The following is an 18195-nucleotide window of genomic DNA, read 5'->3' as shown; positions in this document are numbered from 1 at the left end:
GTCCACTCCACGCATTGACCTGGTATTGCAGTATTTCCAGGACCGGTGCACCCTTTCCTTATGTGTTGACTAAAAGCAGATTCCAAAAGTGTTTTTTGTCTTTGCTATTGTTTCTGTCTTTCTGAAGGGATCTCCCCTTTTAATCCCATTATTTCAACACCTGTTGGACAATGCATGAGTGATAATGAGCTCATTGATTAAATGCAATTAATGAATAGATTGCCACCTCTTGTTGTGTGTCGTCTGTGTTTCTGTGTTTCCGGCATTTCACATTGGAACACCTCATTCACCTTCCTTGTCTTCTCTCCGCCCTCCCTTTTAGGTAAGTTAAAGAGCTGCACCTGAGCCAGCCACTGATTGATTGATTGATTGATTGATTGATTGATTGATTGATTGATTGATTGATTGATTGATTGATTGATTGATGCAGCACAACAGTCAAATAGTGGAGTGGAGTAGGGGAACAGCAAACAGCCAATAAAGCAGCCCGCCCGCTCGCCTGCCCGCCACAATGGACCTACCTGTGTACACTAGATGGATGTGATGGAATGTACTGTCGTCCCTACATTTCAAGAAGAAGTAAGAATTGCAGTTGCAACAAAGCCTTGCTTGCCTACAAAGAGAGCAGCAATTTGGATTTGTTACTATGTTACCTAGAAGAATAACAAACTGTGCAAGGATGGAGGTTGTAGGAGCAAGGAGAAGTTGTCTGTAAAGTTGGTGGATGCCTATTTTCCATTTTGCAGTCCCTTGTCTCCCTCTTGTGGCCTCCTGGAGGCAACTAGCTGTGCAAAAAAAAGACAGCCTGGCGGCCGGCTGTTGCAGTGTTGCCCTCTCAGGCAACACTGAGTGACTGACTGAGCCTCACCGTCTTATATAAAGTTCAGACGGAACTTTGCACGTGTCATAGTGGAGCCCTCAGGATTCCAGAGCCAGCTTTCTGACATCATAATGGGGCCTCAGAGATAAAAGCCTGGGCCCAGGCAGTGTTGGTCAGTGCTGCTCAGCAGGCAGCACTGGACTGGACTGGATTACAGCTGATACAAGGTGTGAAGGAACAAGGGGTGGCTGTGGGCATGCACTTGCTGCCGCTGCCAGTGTTTATCTGCATGGCAGCAGGGCATTTGGGCGTTGCCAGGAAGGCGTTTTTATGTAGATTCCTCCTCTTTCAGCACTGCATTGTGGTGCAAGCAAAAGAAGCAAATCCTGTCTGGCTTCCTCTCCGGCCTTTATTCACCTCCCGTGTAGCTGTGAGTGTGTGAGCCTGCAGGGCCCCATGGAATTGCCTAGAAGTAGGCTGAATCGCTGCAAGGGCTGAACAGCAGTATCGGGCAGGCTCGGGCAACGCGCGGCCCGTTCGGGTTATCGCTTCTCGGCCTTTTGGCTAAGATCAAGTGTAGTATCTGTTCTTATCAGTTTAATATCTGATACGTCCCCTATCTGGGGACCATATATTAAATGGATTTTTAGAACAGGGAGATGGAAATAGAGCTTGCTCTGTCCACTCCACGCATTGACCTGGTATTGCAGTATTTCCAGGACCGGTGCACCCTTTCCTTATGTGTTGACTAAAAGCAGATTCCAAAAGTGTTTTTTGTCTTTGCTATTGTTTCTGTCTTTCTGAAGGGATCTCCCCTTTTAATCCCATTATTTCAACACCTGTTGGACAATGCATGAGTGATAATGAGCTCATTGATTAAATGCAATTAATGAATAGATTGCCACCTCTTGTTGTGTGTCGTCTGTGTTTCTGTGTTTCCGGCATTTCACATTGGAACACCTCATTCACCTTCCTTGTCTTCTCTCCGCCCTCCCTTTTAGGTAAGTTAAAGAGCTGCACCTGAGCCAGCCACTGATTGATTGATTGATTGATTGATTGATTGATTGATTGATTGATTATTGATTGATGCAGCACAACAGTCAAATAGTGGAGTGGAGTAGGGGAACAGCAAACAGCCAATAAAGCAGCCCGCCCGCTCGCCTGCCCGCCACAATGGACCTACCTGTGTACACTAGATGGATGTGATGGAATGTACTGTCGTCCCTACATTTCAAGAAGAAGTAAGAATTGCAGTTGCAACAAAGCCTTGCTTGCCTACAAAGAGAGCAGCAATTTGGATTTGTTACTATGTTACCTAGAAGAATAACAAACTGTGCAAGGATGGAGGTTGTAGGAGCAAGGAGAAGTTGTCTGTAAAGTTGGTGGATGCCTATTTTCCATTTTGCAGTCCCTTGTCTCCCTCTTGTGGCCTCCTGGAGGCAACTAGCTGTGCAAAAAAAAGACAGCCTGGCGGCCGGCTGTTGCAGTGTTGCCCTCTCAGGCAACACTGAGTGACTGACTGAGCCTCACCGTCTTATATAAAGTTCAGACGGAACTTTGCACGTGTCATAGTGGAGCCCTCAGGATTCCAGAGCCAGCTTTCTGACATCATAATGGGGCCTCAGAGATAAAAGCCTGGGCCCAGGCAGTGTTGGTCAGTGCTGCTCAGCAGGCAGCACTGGACTGGACTGGATTACAGCTGATACAAGGTGTGAAGGAACAAGGGGTGGCTGTGGGCATGCACTTGCTGCCGCTGCCAGTGTTTATCTGCATGGCAGCAGGGCATTTGGGCGTTGCCAGGAAGGCGTTTTTATGTAGATTCCTCCTCTTTCAGCACTGCATTGTGGTGCAAGCAAAAGAAGCAAATCCTGTCTGGCTTCCTCTCCGGCCTTTATTCACCTCCCGTGTAGCTGTGAGTGTGTGAGCCTGCAGGGCCCCATGGAATTGCCTAGAAGTAGGCTGAATCGCTGCAAGGGCTGAACAGCAGTATCGGGCAGGCTCGGGCAACGCGCGGCCCGTTCGGGTTATCGCTTCTCGGCCTTTTGGCTAAGATCAAGTGTAGTATCTGTTCTTATCAGTTTAATATCTGATACGTCCCCTATCTGGGGACCATATATTAAATGGATTTTTAGAACAGGGAGATGGAAATAGAGCTTGCTCTGTCCACTCCACGCATTGACCTGGTATTGCAGTATTTCCAGGACCGGTGCACCCTTTCCTTATGTGTTGACTAAAAGCAGATTCCAAAAGTGTTTTTTGTCTTTGCTATTGTTTCTGTCTTTCTGAAGGGATCTCCCCTTTTAATCCCATTATTTCAACACCTGTTGGACAATGCATGAGTGATAATGAGCTCATTGATTAAATGCAATTAATGAATAGATTGCCACCTCTTGTTGTGTGTCGTCTGTGTTTCTGTGTTTCCGGCATTTCACATTGGAACACCTCATTCACCTTCCTTGTCTTCTCTCCGCCCTCCCTTTTAGGTAAGTTAAAGAGCTGCACCTGAGCCAGCCACTGATTGATTGATTGATTGATTGATTGATTGATTGATTGATTGATTGATTGATTGATTGATTGATTGATGCAGCACAACAGTCAAATAGTGGAGTGGAGTAGGGGAACAGCAAACAGCCAATAAAGCAGCCCGCCCGCTCGCCTGCCCGCCACAATGGACCTACCTGTGTACACTAGATGGATGTGATGGAATGTACTGTCGTCCCTACATTTCAAGAAGAAGTAAGAATTGCAGTTGCAACAAAGCCTTGCTTGCCTACAAAGAGAGCAGCAATTTGGATTTGTTACTATGTTACCTAGAAGAATAACAAACTGTGCAAGGATGGAGGTTGTAGGAGCAAGGAGAAGTTGTCTGTAAAGTTGGTGGATGCCTATTTTCCATTTTGCAGTCCCTTGTCTCCCTCTTGTGGCCTCCTGGAGGCAACTAGCTGTGCAAAAAAAAGACAGCCTGGCGGCCGGCTGTTGCAGTGTTGCCCTCTCAGGCAACACTGAGTGACTGACTGAGCCTCACCGTCTTATATAAAGTTCAGACGGAACTTTGCACGTGTCATAGTGGAGCCCTCAGGATTCCAGAGCCAGCTTTCTGACATCATAATGGGGCCTCAGAGATAAAAGCCTGGGCCCAGGCAGTGTTGGTCAGTGCTGCTCAGCAGGCAGCACTGGACTGGACTGGATTACAGCTGATACAAGGTGTGAAGGAACAAGGGGTGGCTGTGGGCATGCACTTGCTGCCGCTGCCAGTGTTTATCTGCATGGCAGCAGGGCATTTGGGCGTTGCCAGGAAGGCGTTTTTATGTAGATTCCTCCTCTTTCAGCACTGCATTGTGGTGCAAGCAAAAGAAGCAAATCCTGTCTGGCTTCCTCTCCGGCCTTTATTCACCTCCCGTGTAGCTGTGAGTGTGTGAGCCTGCAGGGCCCCATGGAATTGCCTAGAAGTAGGCTGAATCGCTGCAAGGGCTGAACAGCAGTATCGGGCAGGCTCGGGCAACGCGCGGCCCGTTCGGGTTATCGCTTCTCGGCCTTTTGGCTAAGATCAAGTGTAGTATCTGTTCTTATCAGTTTAATATCTGATACGTCCCCTATCTGGGGACCATATATTAAATGGATTTTTAGAACAGGGAGATGGAAATAGAGCTTGCTCTGTCCACTCCACGCATTGACCTGGTATTGCAGTATTTCCAGGACCGGTGCACCCTTTCCTTATGTGTTGACTAAAAGCAGATTCCAAAAGTGTTTTTTGTCTTTGCTATTGTTTCTGTCTTTCTGAAGGGATCTCCCCTTTTAATCCCATTATTTCAACACCTGTTGGACAATGCATGAGTGATAATGAGCTCATTGATTAAATGCAATTAATGAATAGATTGCCACCTCTTGTTGTGTGTCGTCTGTGTTTCTGTGTTTCCGGCATTTCACATTGGAACACCTCATTCACCTTCCTTGTCTTCTCTCCGCCCTCCCTTTTAGGTAAGTTAAAGAGCTGCACCTGAGCCAGCCACTGATTGATTGATTGATTGATTGATTGATTGATTGATTGATTGATTTATTGATTGATTGATGCAGCACAACAGTCAAATAGTGGAGTGGAGTAGGGGAACAGCAAACAGCCAATAAAGCAGCCCGCCCGCTCGCCTGCCCGCCACAATGGACCTACCTGTGTACACTAGATGGATGTGATGGAATGTACTGTCGTCCCTACATTTCAAGAAGAAGTAAGAATTGCAGTTGCAACAAAGCCTTGCTTGCCTACAAAGAGAGCAGCAATTTGGATTTGTTACTATGTTACCTAGAAGAATAACAAACTGTGCAAGGATGGAGGTTGTAGGAGCAAGGAGAAGTTGTCTGTAAAGTTGGTGGATGCCTATTTTCCATTTTGCAGTCCCTTGTCGGCAACTAGCTGTGCAAAAAAAAGACAGCCTGGCGGCCGGCTGTTGCAGTGTTGCCCTCTCAGGCAACACTGAGTGACTGACTGAGCCTCACCGTCTTATATAAAGTTCAGACGGAACTTTGCACGTGTCATAGTGGAGCCCTCAGGATTCCAGAGCCAGCTTTCTGACATCATAATGGGGCCTCAGAGATAAAAGCCTGGGCCCAGGCAGTGTTGGTCAGTGCTGCTCAGCAGGCAGCACTGGACTGGACTGGATTACAGCTGATACAAGGTGTGAAGGAACAAGGGGTGGCTGTGGGCATGCACTTGCTGCCGCTGCCAGTGTTTATCTGCATGGCAGCAGGGCATTTGGGCGTTGCCAGGAAGGCGTTTTTATGTAGATTCCTCCTCTTTCAGCACTGCATTGTGGTGCAAGCAAAAGAAGCAAATCCTGTCTGGCTTCCTCTCCGGCCTTTATTCACCTCCCGTGTAGCTGTGAGTGTGTGAGCCTGCAGGGCCCCATGGAATTGCCTAGAAGTAGGCTGAATCGCTGCAAGGGCTGAACAGCAGTATCGGGCAGGCTCGGGCAACGCGCGGCCCGTTCGGGTTATCGCTTCTCGGCCTTTTGGCTAAGATCAAGTGTAGTATCTGTTCTTATCAGTTTAATATCTGATACGTCCCCTATCTGGGGACCATATATTAAATGGATTTTTAGAACAGGGAGATGGAAATAGAGCTTGCTCTGTCCACTCCACGCATTGACCTGGTATTGCAGTATTTCCAGGACCGGTGCACCCTTTCCTTATGTGTTGACTAAAAGCAGATTCCAAAAGTGTTTTTTGTCTTTGCTATTGTTTCTGTCTTTCTGAAGGGATCTCCCCTTTTAATCCCATTATTTCAACACCTGTTGGACAATGCATGAGTGATAATGAGCTCATTGATTAAATGCAATTAATGAATAGATTGCCACCTCTTGTTGTGTGTCGTCTGTGTTTCTGTGTTTCCGGCATTTCACATTGGAACACCTCATTCACCTTCCTTGTCTTCTCTCCGCCCTCCCTTTTAGGTAAGTTAAAGAGCTGCACCTGAGCCAGCCACTGATTGATTGATTGATTGATTGATTGATTGATTGATTGATTGATTGATTGATGCAGCACAACAGTCAAATAGTGGAGTGGAGTAGGGGAACAGCAAACAGCCAATAAAGCAGCCCGCCCGCTCGCCTACCCGCCACAATGGACCTACCTGTGTACACTAGATGGATGTGATGGAATGTACTGTCGTCCCTACATTTCAAGAAGAAGTAAGAATTGCAGTTGCAACAAAGCCTTGCTTGCCTACAAAGAGAGCAGCAATTTGGATTTGTTACTATGTTACCTAGAAGAATAACAAACTGTGCAAGGATGGAGGTTGTAGGAGCAAGGAGAAGTTGTCTGTAAAGTTGGTGGATGCCTATTTTCCATTTTGCAGTCCCTTGTCTCCCTCTTGTGGCCTCCTGGAGGCAACTAGCTGTGCAAAAAAAAGACAGCCTGGCGGCCGGCTGTTGCAGTGTTGCCCTCTCAGGCAACACTGAGTGACTGACTGAGCCTCACCGTCTTATATAAAGTTCAGACGGAACTTTGCACGTGTCATAGTGGAGCCCTCAGGATTCCAGAGCCAGCTTTCTGACATCATAATGGGGCCTCAGAGATAAAAGCCTGGGCCCAGGCAGTGTTGGTCAGTGCTGCTCAGCAGGCAGCACTGGACTGGACTGGATTACAGCTGATACAAGGTGTGAAGGAACAAGGGGTGGCTGTGGGCATGCACTTGCTGCCGCTGCCAGTGTTTATCTGCATGGCAGCAGGGCATTTGGGCGTTGCCAGGAAGGCGTTTTTATGTAGATTCCTCCTCTTTCAGCACTGCATTGTGGTGCAAGCAAAAGAAGCAAATCCTGTCTGGCTTCCTCTCCGGCCTTTATTCACCTCCCGTGTAGCTGTGAGTGTGTGAGCCTGCAGGGCCCCATGGAATTGCCTAGAAGTAGGCTGAATCGATGCAAGGGCTGAACAGCAGTATCGGGCAGGCTCGGGCAACGCGCGGCCCGTTCGGGTTATCGCTTCTCGGCCTTTTGCCTAAGATCAAGTGTAGTATCTGTTCTTATCAGTTTAATATCTGATACGTCCCCTATCTGGGGACCATATATTAAATGGATTTTTAGAACAGGGAGATGGAAATAGAGCTTGCTCTGTCCACTCCACGCATTGACCTGGTATTGCAGTATTTCCAGGACCGGTGCACCCTTTCCTTATGTGTTGACTAAAAGCAGATTCCAAAAGTGTTTTTTGTCTTTGCTATTGTTTCTGTCTTTCTGAAGGGATCTCCCCTTTTAATCCCATTATTTCAACACCTGTTGGACAATGCATGAGTGATAATGAGCTCATTGATTAAATGCAATTAATGAATAGATTGCCACCTCTTGTTGTGTGTCGTCTGTGTTTCTGTGTTTCCGGCATTTCACATTGGAACACCTCATTCACCTTCCTTGTCTTCTCTCCGCCCTCCCTTTTAGGTAAGTTAAAGAGCTGCACCTGAGCCAGCCACTGATTGATTGATTGATTGATTGATTGATTGATTGATTGATTGATTGATTGATTGATGCAGCACAACAGTCAAATAGTGGAGTGGAGTAGGGGAACAGCAAACAGCCAATAAAGCAGCCCGCCCGCTCGCCTGCCCGCCACAATGGACCTACCTGTGTACACTAGATGGATGTGATGGAATGTACTGTCGTCCCTACATTTCAAGAAGAAGTAAGAATTGCAGTTGCAACAAAGCCTTGCTTGCCTACAAAGAGAGCAGCAATTTGGATTTGTTACTATGTTACCTAGAAGAATAACAAACTGTGCAAGGATGGAGGTTGTAGGAGCAAGGAGAAGTTGTCTGTAAAGTTGGTGGATGCCTATTTTCCATTTTGCAGTCCCTTGTCTCCCTCTTGTGGCCTCCTGGAGGCAACTAGCTGTGCAAAAAAAAGACAGCCTGGCGGCCGGCTGTTGCAGTGTTGCCCTCTCAGGCAACACTGAGTGACTGACTGAGCCTCACCGTCTTATATAAAGTTCAGACGGAACTTTGCACGTGTCATAGTGGAGCCCTCAGGATTCCAGAGCCAGCTTTCTGACATCATAATGGGGCCTCAGAGATAAAAGCCTGGGCCCAGGCAGTGTTGGTCAGTGCTGCTCAGCAGGCAGCACTGGACTGGACTGGATTACAGCTGATACAAGGTGTGAAGGAACAAGGGGTGGCTGTGGGCATGCACTTGCTGCCGCTGCCAGTGTTTATCTGCATGGCAGCAGGGCATTTGGGCGTTGCCAGGAAGGCGTTTTTATGTAGATTCCTCCTCTTTCAGCACTGCATTGTGGTGCAAGCAAAAGAAGCAAATCCTGTCTGGCTTCCTCTCCGGCCTTTATTCACCTCCCGTGTAGCTGTGAGTGTGTGAGCCTGCAGGGCCCCATGGAATTGCCTAGAAGTAGGCTGAATCGCTGCAAGGGCTGAACAGCAGTATCGGGCAGGCTCGGGCAACGCGCGGCCCGTTCGGGTTATCGCTTCTCGGCCTTTTGGCTAAGATCAAGTGTAGTATCTGTTCTTATCAGTTTAATATCTGATACGTCCCCTATCTGGGGACCATATATTAAATGGATTTTTAGAACAGGGAGATGGAAATAGAGCTTGCTCTGTCCACTCCACGCATTGACCTGGTATTGCAGTATTTCCAGGACCGGTGCACCCTTTCCTTATGTGTTGACTAAAAGCAGATTCCAAAAGTGTTTTTTGTCTTTGCTATTGTTTCTGTCTTTCTGAAGGGATCTCCCCTTTTAATCCCATTATTTCAACACCTGTTGGACAATGCATGAGTGATAATGAGCTCATTGATTAAATGCAATTAATGAATAGATTGCCACCTCTTGTTGTGTGTCGTCTGTGTTTCTGTGTTTCCGGCATTTCACATTGGAACACCTCATTCACCTTCCTTGTCTTCTCTCCGCCCTCCCTTTTAGGTAAGTTAAAGAGCTGCACCTGAGCCAGCCACTGATTGATTGATTGATTGATTGATTGATTGATTGATTGATTGATTGATTGATGCAGCACAACAGTCAAATAGTGGAGTGGAGTAGGGGAACAGCAAACAGCCAATAAAGCAGCCCGCCCGCTCGCCTGCCCGCCACAATGGACCTACCTGTGTACACTAGATGGATGTGATGGAATGTACTGTCGTCCCTACATTTCAAGAAGAAGTAAGAATTGCAGTTGCAACAAAGCCTTGCTTGCCTACAAAGAGAGCAGCAATTTGGATTTGTTACTATGTTACCTAGAAGAATAACAAACTGTGCAAGGATGGAGGTTGTAGGAGCAAGGAGAAGTTGTCTGTAAAGTTGGTGGATGCCTATTTTCCATTTTGCAGTCCCTTGTCTCCCTCTTGTGGCCTCCTGGAGGCAACTAGCTGTGCAAAAAAAAGACAGCCTGGCGGCCGGCTGTTGCAGTGTTGCCCTCTCAGGCAACACTGAGTGACTGACTGAGCCTCACCGTCTTATATAAAGTTCAGACGGAACTTTGCACGTGTCATAGTGGAGCCCTCAGGATTCCAGAGCCAGCTTTCTGACATCATAATGGGGCCTCAGAGATAAAAGCCTGGGCCCAGGCAGTGTTGGTCAGTGCTGCTCAGCAGGCAGCACTGGACTGGACTGGATTACAGCTGATACAAGGTGTGAAGGAACAAGGGGTGGCTGTGGGCATGCACTTGCTGCCGCTGCCAGTGTTTATCTGCATGGCAGCAGGGCATTTGGGCGTTGCCAGGAAGGCGTTTTTATGTAGATTCCTCCTCTTTCAGCACTGCATTGTGGTGCAAGCAAAAGAAGCAAATCCTGTCTGGCTTCCTCTCCGGCCTTTATTCACCTCCCGTGTAGCTGTGAGTGTGTGAGCCTGCAGGGCCCCATGGAATTGCCTAGAAGTAGGCTGAATCGCTGCAAGGGCTGAACAGCAGTATCGGGCAGGCTCGGGCAACGCGCGGCCCGTTCGGGTTATCGCTTCTCGGCCTTTTGGCTAAGATCAAGTGTAGTATCTGTTCTTATCAGTTTAATATCTGATACGTCCCCTATCTGGGGACCATATATTAAATGGATTTTTAGAACAGGGAGATGGAAATAGAGCTTGCTCTGTCCACTCCACGCATTGACCTGGTATTGCAGTATTTCCAGGACCGGTGCACCCTTTCCTTATGTGTTGACTAAAAGCAGATTCCAAAAGTGTTTTTTGTCTTTGCTATTGTTTCTGTCTTTCTGAAGGGATCTCCCCTTTTAATCCCATTATTTCAACACCTGTTGGACAATGCATGAGTGATAATGAGCTCATTGATTAAATGCAATTAATGAATAGATTGCCACCTCTTGTTGTGTGTCGTCTGTGTTTCTGTGTTTCCGGCATTTCACATTGGAACACCTCATTCACCTTCCTTGTCTTCTCTCCGCCCTCCCTTTTAGGTAAGTTAAAGAGCTGCACCTGAGCCAGCCACTGATTGATTGATTGATTGATTGATTGATTGATTGATTGATTGATTGATTGATTGATTGATTGATTGATTGATTGATGCAGCACAACAGTCAAATAGTGGAGTGGAGTAGGGGAACAGCAAACAGCCAATAAAGCAGCCCGCCCGCTCGCCTGCCCGCCACAATGGACCTACCTGTGTACACTAGATGGATGTGATGGAATGTACTGTCGTCCCTACATTTCAAGAAGAAGTAAGAATTGCAGTTGCAACAAAGCCTTGCTTGCCTACAAAGAGAGCAGCAATTTGGATTTGTTACTATGTTACCTAGAAGAATAACAAACTGTGCAAGGATGGAGGTTGTAGGAGCAAGGAGAAGTTGTCTGTAAAGTTGGTGGATGCCTATTTTCCATTTTGCAGTCCCTTGTCTCCCTCTTGTGGCCTCCTGGAGGCAACTAGCTGTGCAAAAAAAAGACAGCCTGGCGGCCGGCTGTTGCAGTGTTGCCCTCTCAGGCAACACTGAGTGACTGACTGAGCCTCACCGTCTTATATAAAGTTCAGACGGAACTTTGCACGTGTCATAGTGGAGCCCTCAGGATTCCAGAGCCAGCTTTCTGACATCATAATGGGGCCTCAGAGATAAAAGCCTGGGCCCAGGCAGTGTTGGTCAGTGCTGCTCAGCAGGCAGCACTGGACTGGACTGGATTACAGCTGATACAAGGTGTGAAGGAACAAGGGGTGGCTGTGGGCATGCACTTGCTGCCGCTGCCAGTGTTTATCTGCATGGCAGCAGGGCATTTGGGCGTTGCCAGGAAGGCGTTTTTATGTAGATTCCTCCTCTTTCAGCACTGCATTGTGGTGCAAGCAAAAGAAGCAAATCCTGTCTGGCTTCCTCTCCGGCCTTTATTCACCTCCCGTGTAGCTGTGAGTGTGTGAGCCTGCAGGGCCCCATGGAATTGCCTAGAAGTAGGCTGAATCGCTGCAAGGGCTGAACAGCAGTATCGGGCAGGCTCGGGCAACGCGCGGCCCGTTCGGGTTATCGCTTCTCGGCCTTTTGGCTAAGATCAAGTGTAGTATCTGTTCTTATCAGTTTAATATCTGATACGTCCCCTATCTGGGGACCATATATTAAATGGATTTTTAGAACAGGGAGATGGAAATAGAGCTTGCTCTGTCCACTCCACGCATTGACCTGGTATTGCAGTATTTCCAGGACCGGTGCACCCTTTCCTTATGTGTTGACTAAAAGCAGATTCCAAAAGTGTTTTTTGTCTTTGCTATTGTTTCTGTCTTTCTGAAGGGATCTCCCCTTTTAATCCCATTATTTCAACACCTGTTGGACAATGCATGAGTGATAATGAGCTCATTGATTAAATGCAATTAATGAATAGATTGCCACCTCTTGTTGTGTGTCGTCTGTGTTTCTGTGTTTCCGGCATTTCACATTGGAACACCTCATTCACCTTCCTTGTCTTCTCTCCGCCCTCCCTTTTAGGTAAGTTAAAGAGCTGCACCTGAGCCAGCCACTGATTGATTGATTGATTGATTGATTGATTGATTGATTGATGCAGCACAACAGTCAAATAGTGGAGTGGAGTAGGGGAACAGCAAACAGCCAATAAAGCAGCCCGCCCGCTCGCCTAACCGCCACAATGGACCTACCTGTGTACACTAGATGGATGTGATGGAATGTACTGTCGTCCCTACATTTCAAGAAGAAGTAAGAATTGCAGTTGCAACAAAGCCTTGCTTGCCTACAAAGAGAGCAGCAATTTGGATTTGTTACTATGTTACCTAGAAGAATAACAAACTGTGCAAGGATGGAGGTTGTAGGAGCAAGGAGAAGTTGTCTGTAAAGTTGGTGGATGCCTATTTTCCATTTTGCAGTCCCTTGTCTCCCTCTTGTGGCCTCCTGGAGGCAACTAGCTGTGCAAAAAAAAGACAGCCTGGCGGCCGGCTGTTGCAGTGTTGCCCTCTCAGGCAACACTGAGTGACTGACTGAGCCTCACCGTCTTATATAAAGTTCAGACGGAACTTTGCACGTGTCATAGTGGAGCCCTCAGGATTCCAGAGCCAGCTTTCTGACATCATAATGGGGCCTCAGAGATAAAAGCCTGGGCCCAGGCAGTGTTGGTCAGTGCTGCTCAGCAGGCAGCACTGGACTGGACTGGATTACAGCTGATACAAGGAGTGAAGGAACAAGGGGTGGCTGTGGGCATGCACTTGCTGCCGCTGCCAGTGTTTATCTGCATGGCAGCAGGGCATTTGGGTGTTGCCAGGAAGGCGTTTTTATGTAGATTCCTCCTCTTTCAGCACTGCATTGTGGTGCAAGCAAAAGAAGCAAATCCTGTCTGGCTTCCTCTCCGGCCTTTATTCACCTCCCGTGTAGCTGTGAGTGTGTGAGCCTGCAGGGCCCCATGGAATTGCCTAGAAGTAGGCTGAATCGCTGCAAGGGCTGAACAGCAGTATCGGGCAGGCTCGGGCAACGCGCGGCCCGTTCGGGTTATCGCTTCTCGGCCTTTTGGCTAAGATCAAGTGTAGTATCTGTTCTTATCAGTTTAATATCTGATACGTCCCCTATCTGGGGACCATATATTAAATGGATTTTTAGAACAGGGAGATGGAAATAGAGCTTGCTCTGTCCACTCCACGCATTGACCTGGTATTGCAGTATTTCCAGGACCGGTGCACCCTTTCCTTATGTGTTGACTAAAAGCAGATTCCAAAAGTGTTTTTTGTCTTTGCTATTGTTTCTGTCTTTCTGAAGGGATCTCCCCTTTTAATCCCATTATTTCAACACCTGTTGGACAATGCATGAGTGATAATGAGCTCATTGATTAAATGCAATTAATGAATAGATTGCCACCTCTTGTTGTGTGTCGTCTGTGTTTCTGTGTTTCCGGCATTTCACATTGGAACACCTCATTCACCTTCCTTGTCTTCTCTCCGCCCTCCCTTTTAGGTAAGTTAAAGAGCTGCACCTGAGCCAGCCACTGATTGATTGATTGATTGATTGATTGATTGATTGATTGATTGATTGATTGATTGATTGATGCAGCACAACAGTCAAATAGTGGAGTGGAGTAGGGGAACAGCAAACAGCCAATAAAGCAGCCCGCCCGCTCGCCTGCCCGCCACAATGGACCTACCTGTGTACACTAGATGGATGTGATGGAATGTACTGTCGTCCCTACATTTCAAGAAGAAGTAAGAATTGCAGTTGCAACAAAGCCTTGCTTGCCTACAAAGAGAGCAGCAATTTGGATTTGTTACTATGTTACCTAGAAGAATAACAAACTGTGCAAGGATGGAGGTTGTAGGAGCAAGGAGAAGTTGTCTGTAAAGTTGGTGGATGCCTATTTTCCATTTTGCAGTCCCTTGTCTCCCTCTTGTGGCCTCATGGAGGCAACTAGCTGTGCAAAAAAAAGACAGCCTGGCGGCCGGCTGTTGCAGTGTTGCCCTCTCAGGCAACACTGAGTGACTGACTGAGCCTCACCGTCTTATATAAAGTTCAGACGGAACTTTGCACGTGTCATAGTGGAGCCCTCAGGATTCCAGAGCCAGCTTTCTGACATCATAATGGGGCCTCAGAGATAAAAGCCTGGGCCCAGGCAGTGTTGGTCAGTGCTGCTCAGCAGGCAGCACTGGACTGGACTGGATTACAGCTGATACAAGGTGTGAAGGAACAAGGGGTGGCTGTGGGCATGCACTTGCTGCCGCTGCCAGTGTTTATCTGCATGGCAGCAGGGCATTTGGGCGTTGCCAGGAAGGCGTTTTTATGTAGATTCCTCCTCTTTCAGCACTGCATTGTGGTGCAAGCAAAAGAAGCAAATCCTGTCTGGCTTCCTCTCCGGCCTTTATTCACCTCCCGTGTAGCTGTGAGTGTGTGAGCCTGCAGGGCCCCATGGAATTGCCTAGAAGTAGGCTGAATCGCTGCAAGGGCTGAACAGCAGTATCGGGCAGGCTCGGGCAACGCGCGGCCCGTTCGGGTTATCGCTTCTCGGCCTTTTGGCTAAGATCAAGTGTAGTATCTGTTCTTATCAGTTTAATATCTGATACGTCCCCTATCTGGGGACCATATATTAAATGGATTTTTAGAACAGGGAGATGGAAATAGAGCTTGCTCTGTCCACTCCACGCATTGACCTGGTATTGCAGTATTTCCAGGACCGGTGCACCCTTTCCTTATGTGTTGACTAAAAGCAGATTCCAAAAGTGTTTTTTGTCTTTGCTATTGTTTCTGTCTTTCTGAAGGGATCTCCCCTTTTAATCCCATTATTTCAACACCTGTTGGACAATGCATGAGTGATAATGAGCTCATTGATTAAATGCAATTAATGAATAGATTGCCACCTCTTGTTGTGTGTCGTCTGTGTTTCTGTGTTTCCGGCATTTCACATTGGAACACCTCATTCACCTTCCTTGTCTTCTCTCCGCCCTCCCTTTTAGGTAAGTTAAAGAGCTGCACCTGAGCCAGCCACTGATTGATTGATTGATTGATTGATTGATTGATTGATTGATTGATTGATTGATTGATTGATTGATTGATTGATGCAGCACAACAGTCAAATAGTGGAGTGGAGTAGGGGAACAGCAAACAGCCAATAAAGCAGCCCGCCCGCTCGCCTGCCCGCCACAATGGACCTACCTGTGTACACTAGATGGATGTGATGGAATGTACTGTCGTCCCTACATTTCAAGAAGAAGTAAGAATTGCAGTTGCAACAAAGCCTTGCTTGCCTACAAAGAGAGCAGCAATTTGGATTTGTTACTATGTTACCTAGAAGAATAACAAACTGTGCAAGGATGGAGGTTGTAGGAGCAAGGAGAAGTTGTCTGTAAAGTTGGTGGATGCCTATTTTCCATTTTGCAGTCCCTTGTCTCCCTCTTGTGGCCTCCTGGAGGCAACTAGCTGTGCAAAAAAAAGACAGCCTGGCGGCCGGCTGTTGCAGTGTTGCCCTCTCAGGCAACACTGAGTGACTGACTGAGCCTCACCGTCTTATATAAAGTTCAGACGGAACTTTGCACGTGTCATAGTGGAGCCCTCAGGATTCCAGAGCCAGCTTTCTGACATCATAATGGGGCCTCAGAGATAAAAGCCTGGGCCCAGGCAGTGTTGGTCAGTGCTGCTCAGCAGGCAGCACTGGACTGGACTGGATTACAGCTGATACAAGGTGTGAAGGAACAAGGGGTGGCTGTGGGCATGCACTTGCTGCCGCTGCCAGTGTTTATCTGCATGGCAGCAGGGCATTTGGGCGTTGCCAGGAAGGCGTTTTTATGTAGATTCCTCCTCTTTCAGCACTGCATTGTGGTGCAAGCAAAAGAAGCAAATCCTGTCTGGCTTCCTCTCCGGCCTTTATTCACCTCCCGTGTAGCTGTGAGTGTGTGAGCCTGCAGGGCCCCATGGAATTGCCTAGAAGTAGGCTGAATCGCTGCAAGGGCTGAACAGCAGTATCGGGCAGGCTCGGGCAACGCGCGGCCCGTTCGGGTTATCGCTTCTCGGCCTTTTGGCTAAGATCAAGTGTAGTATCTGTTCTTATCAGTTTAATATCTGATACGTCCCCTATCTGGGGACCATATATTAAATGGATTTTTAGAACAGGGAGATGGAAATAGAGCTTGCTCTGTCCACTCCACGCATTGACCTGGTATTGCAGTATTTCCAGGACCGGTGCACCCTTTCCTTATGTGTTGACTAAAAGCAGATTCCAAAAGTGTTTTTTGTCTTTGCTATTGTTTCTGTCTTTCTGAAGGGATCTCCCCTTTTAATCCCATTATTTCAACACCTGTTGGACAATGCATGAGTGATAATGAGCTCATTGATTAAATGCAATTAATGAATAGATTGCCACCTCTTGTTGTGTGTCGTCTGTGTTTCTGTGTTTCCGGCATTTCACATTGGAACACCTCATTCACCTTCCTTGTCTTCTCTCCGCCCTCCCTTTTAGGTAAGTTAAAGAGCTGCACCTGAGCCAGCCACTGATTGATTGATTGATTGATTGATTGATTGATTGATTGATGCAGCACAACAGTCAAATAGTGGAGTGGAGTAGGGGAACAGCAAACAGCCAATAAAGCAGCCCGCCCGCTCGCCTGCCCGCCACAATGGACCTACCTGTGTACACTAGATGGATGTGATGGAATGTACTGTCGTCCCTACATTTCAAGAAGAAGTAAGAATTGCAGTTGCAACAAAGCCTTGCTTGCCTACAAAGAGAGCAGCAATTTGGATTTGTTACTATGTTACCTAGAAGAATAACAAACTGTGCAAGGATGGAGGTTGTAGGAGCAAGGAGAAGTTGTCTGTAAAGTTGGTGGATGCCTATTTTCCATTTTGCAGTCCCTTGTCTCCCTCTTGTGGCCTCCTGGAGGCAACTAGCTGTGCAAAAAAAAGACAGCCTGGCGGCCGGCTGTTGCAGTGTTGCCCTCTCAGGCAACACTGAGTGACTGACTGAGCCTCACCGTCTTATATAAAGTTCAGACGGAACTTTGCACGTGTCATAGTGGAGCCCTCAGGATTCCAGAGCCAGCTTTCTGACATCATAATGGGGCCTCAGAGATAAAAGCCTGGGCCCAGGCAGTGTTGGTCAGTGCTGCTCAGCAGGCAGCACTGGACTGGACTGGATTACAGCTGATACAAGGTGTGAAGGAACAAGGGGTGGCTGTGGGCATGCACTTGCTGCCGCTGCCAGTGTTTATCTGCATGGCAGCAGGGCATTTGGGCGTTGCCAGGAAGGCGTTTTTATGTAGATTCCTCCTCTTTCAGCACTGCATTGTGGTGCAAGCAAAAGAAGCAAATCCTGTCTGGCTTCCTCTCCGGCCTTTATTCACCTCCCGTGTAGCTGTGAGTGTGTGAGCCTGCAGGGCCCCATGGAATTGCCTAGAAGTAGGCTGAATCGCTGCAAGGGCTGAACAGCAGTATCGGGCAGGCTCGGGCAACGCGCGGCCCGTTCGGGTTATCGCTTCTCGCCCTTTTGGCTAAGATCAAGTGTAGTATCTGTTCTTATCAGTTTAATATCTGATACGTCCCCTATCTGGGGACCATATATTAAATGGATTTTTAGAACAGGGAGATGGAAATAGAGCTTGCTCTGTCCACTCCACGCATTGACCTGGTATTGCAGTATTTCCAGGACCGGTGCACCCTTTCCTTATGTGTTGACTAAAAGCAGATTCCAAAAGTGTTTTTTGTCTTTGCTATTGTTTCTGTCTTTCTGAAGGGATCTCCCCTTTTAATCCCATTATTTCAACACCTGTTGGACAATGCATGAGTGATAATGAGCTCATTGATTAAATGCAATTAATGAATAGATTGCCACCTCTTGTTGTGTGTCGTCTGTGTTTCTGTGTTTCCGGCATTTCACATTGGAACACCTCATTCACCTTCCTTGTCTTCTCTCCGCCCTCCCTTTTAGGTAAGTTAAAGAGCTGCACCTGAGCCAGCCACTGATTGATTGATTGATTGATTGATTGATTGATTGA

General features: G+C 47.5%; 12 non-coding genes across 12 annotated transcripts; all 12 read left to right on the top strand.

Moving 5' to 3' along the window:
• Positions 1-1364: 1364 nt before the first annotated feature.
• LOC142708382 (U2 spliceosomal RNA) lies at positions 1365-1555 on the top strand. The gene has a single exon (XR_012868774.1). It is a non-coding gene; the product is annotated as a U2 spliceosomal RNA (small nuclear RNA).
• Positions 1556-2846: 1291 nt separating this feature from the next.
• On the top strand, positions 2847-3037 carry LOC142708381 (U2 spliceosomal RNA). Its single transcript, XR_012868773.1, has one exon. It is a non-coding gene; the product is annotated as a U2 spliceosomal RNA (small nuclear RNA).
• A 1304-nt stretch (positions 3038-4341) lies between these two features.
• On the top strand, positions 4342-4532 carry LOC142708380 (U2 spliceosomal RNA). Its single transcript, XR_012868772.1, has one exon. It is a non-coding gene; the product is annotated as a U2 spliceosomal RNA (small nuclear RNA).
• A 1275-nt stretch (positions 4533-5807) lies between these two features.
• Positions 5808-5998, top strand: LOC142708379 (U2 spliceosomal RNA). Its single transcript, XR_012868771.1, has one exon. It is a non-coding gene; the product is annotated as a U2 spliceosomal RNA (small nuclear RNA).
• Positions 5999-7286: 1288 nt separating this feature from the next.
• LOC142708389 (U2 spliceosomal RNA) lies at positions 7287-7477 on the top strand. The gene has a single exon (XR_012868780.1). It is a non-coding gene; the product is annotated as a U2 spliceosomal RNA (small nuclear RNA).
• A 1292-nt stretch (positions 7478-8769) lies between these two features.
• On the top strand, positions 8770-8960 carry LOC142708378 (U2 spliceosomal RNA). The gene has a single exon (XR_012868770.1). It is a non-coding gene; the product is annotated as a U2 spliceosomal RNA (small nuclear RNA).
• Positions 8961-10248: 1288 nt separating this feature from the next.
• LOC142708377 (U2 spliceosomal RNA) lies at positions 10249-10439 on the top strand. Its single transcript, XR_012868769.1, has one exon. It is a non-coding gene; the product is annotated as a U2 spliceosomal RNA (small nuclear RNA).
• Positions 10440-11751: 1312 nt separating this feature from the next.
• LOC142708374 (U2 spliceosomal RNA) lies at positions 11752-11942 on the top strand. The gene has a single exon (XR_012868767.1). It is a non-coding gene; the product is annotated as a U2 spliceosomal RNA (small nuclear RNA).
• A 1276-nt stretch (positions 11943-13218) lies between these two features.
• On the top strand, positions 13219-13409 carry LOC142708373 (U2 spliceosomal RNA). Its single transcript, XR_012868766.1, has one exon. It is a non-coding gene; the product is annotated as a U2 spliceosomal RNA (small nuclear RNA).
• Positions 13410-14705: 1296 nt separating this feature from the next.
• On the top strand, positions 14706-14896 carry LOC142708372 (U2 spliceosomal RNA). The gene has a single exon (XR_012868765.1). It is a non-coding gene; the product is annotated as a U2 spliceosomal RNA (small nuclear RNA).
• Positions 14897-16204: 1308 nt separating this feature from the next.
• On the top strand, positions 16205-16395 carry LOC142708371 (U2 spliceosomal RNA). The gene has a single exon (XR_012868764.1). It is a non-coding gene; the product is annotated as a U2 spliceosomal RNA (small nuclear RNA).
• A 1276-nt stretch (positions 16396-17671) lies between these two features.
• LOC142708386 (U2 spliceosomal RNA) lies at positions 17672-17862 on the top strand. The gene has a single exon (XR_012868778.1). It is a non-coding gene; the product is annotated as a U2 spliceosomal RNA (small nuclear RNA).
• The last annotated feature ends 333 nt before the right edge of the window (positions 17863-18195 follow it).

Source organism: Rhinoderma darwinii, unplaced genomic scaffold, assembly GCF_050947455.1.
Source record: "Rhinoderma darwinii isolate aRhiDar2 unplaced genomic scaffold, aRhiDar2.hap1 Scaffold_3896, whole genome shotgun sequence".
Classification (NCBI taxonomy): Eukaryota; Metazoa; Chordata; class Amphibia; order Anura; family Rhinodermatidae; genus Rhinoderma; species Rhinoderma darwinii.
This window is presented reverse-complemented; position numbering and strand designations above follow the sequence as displayed.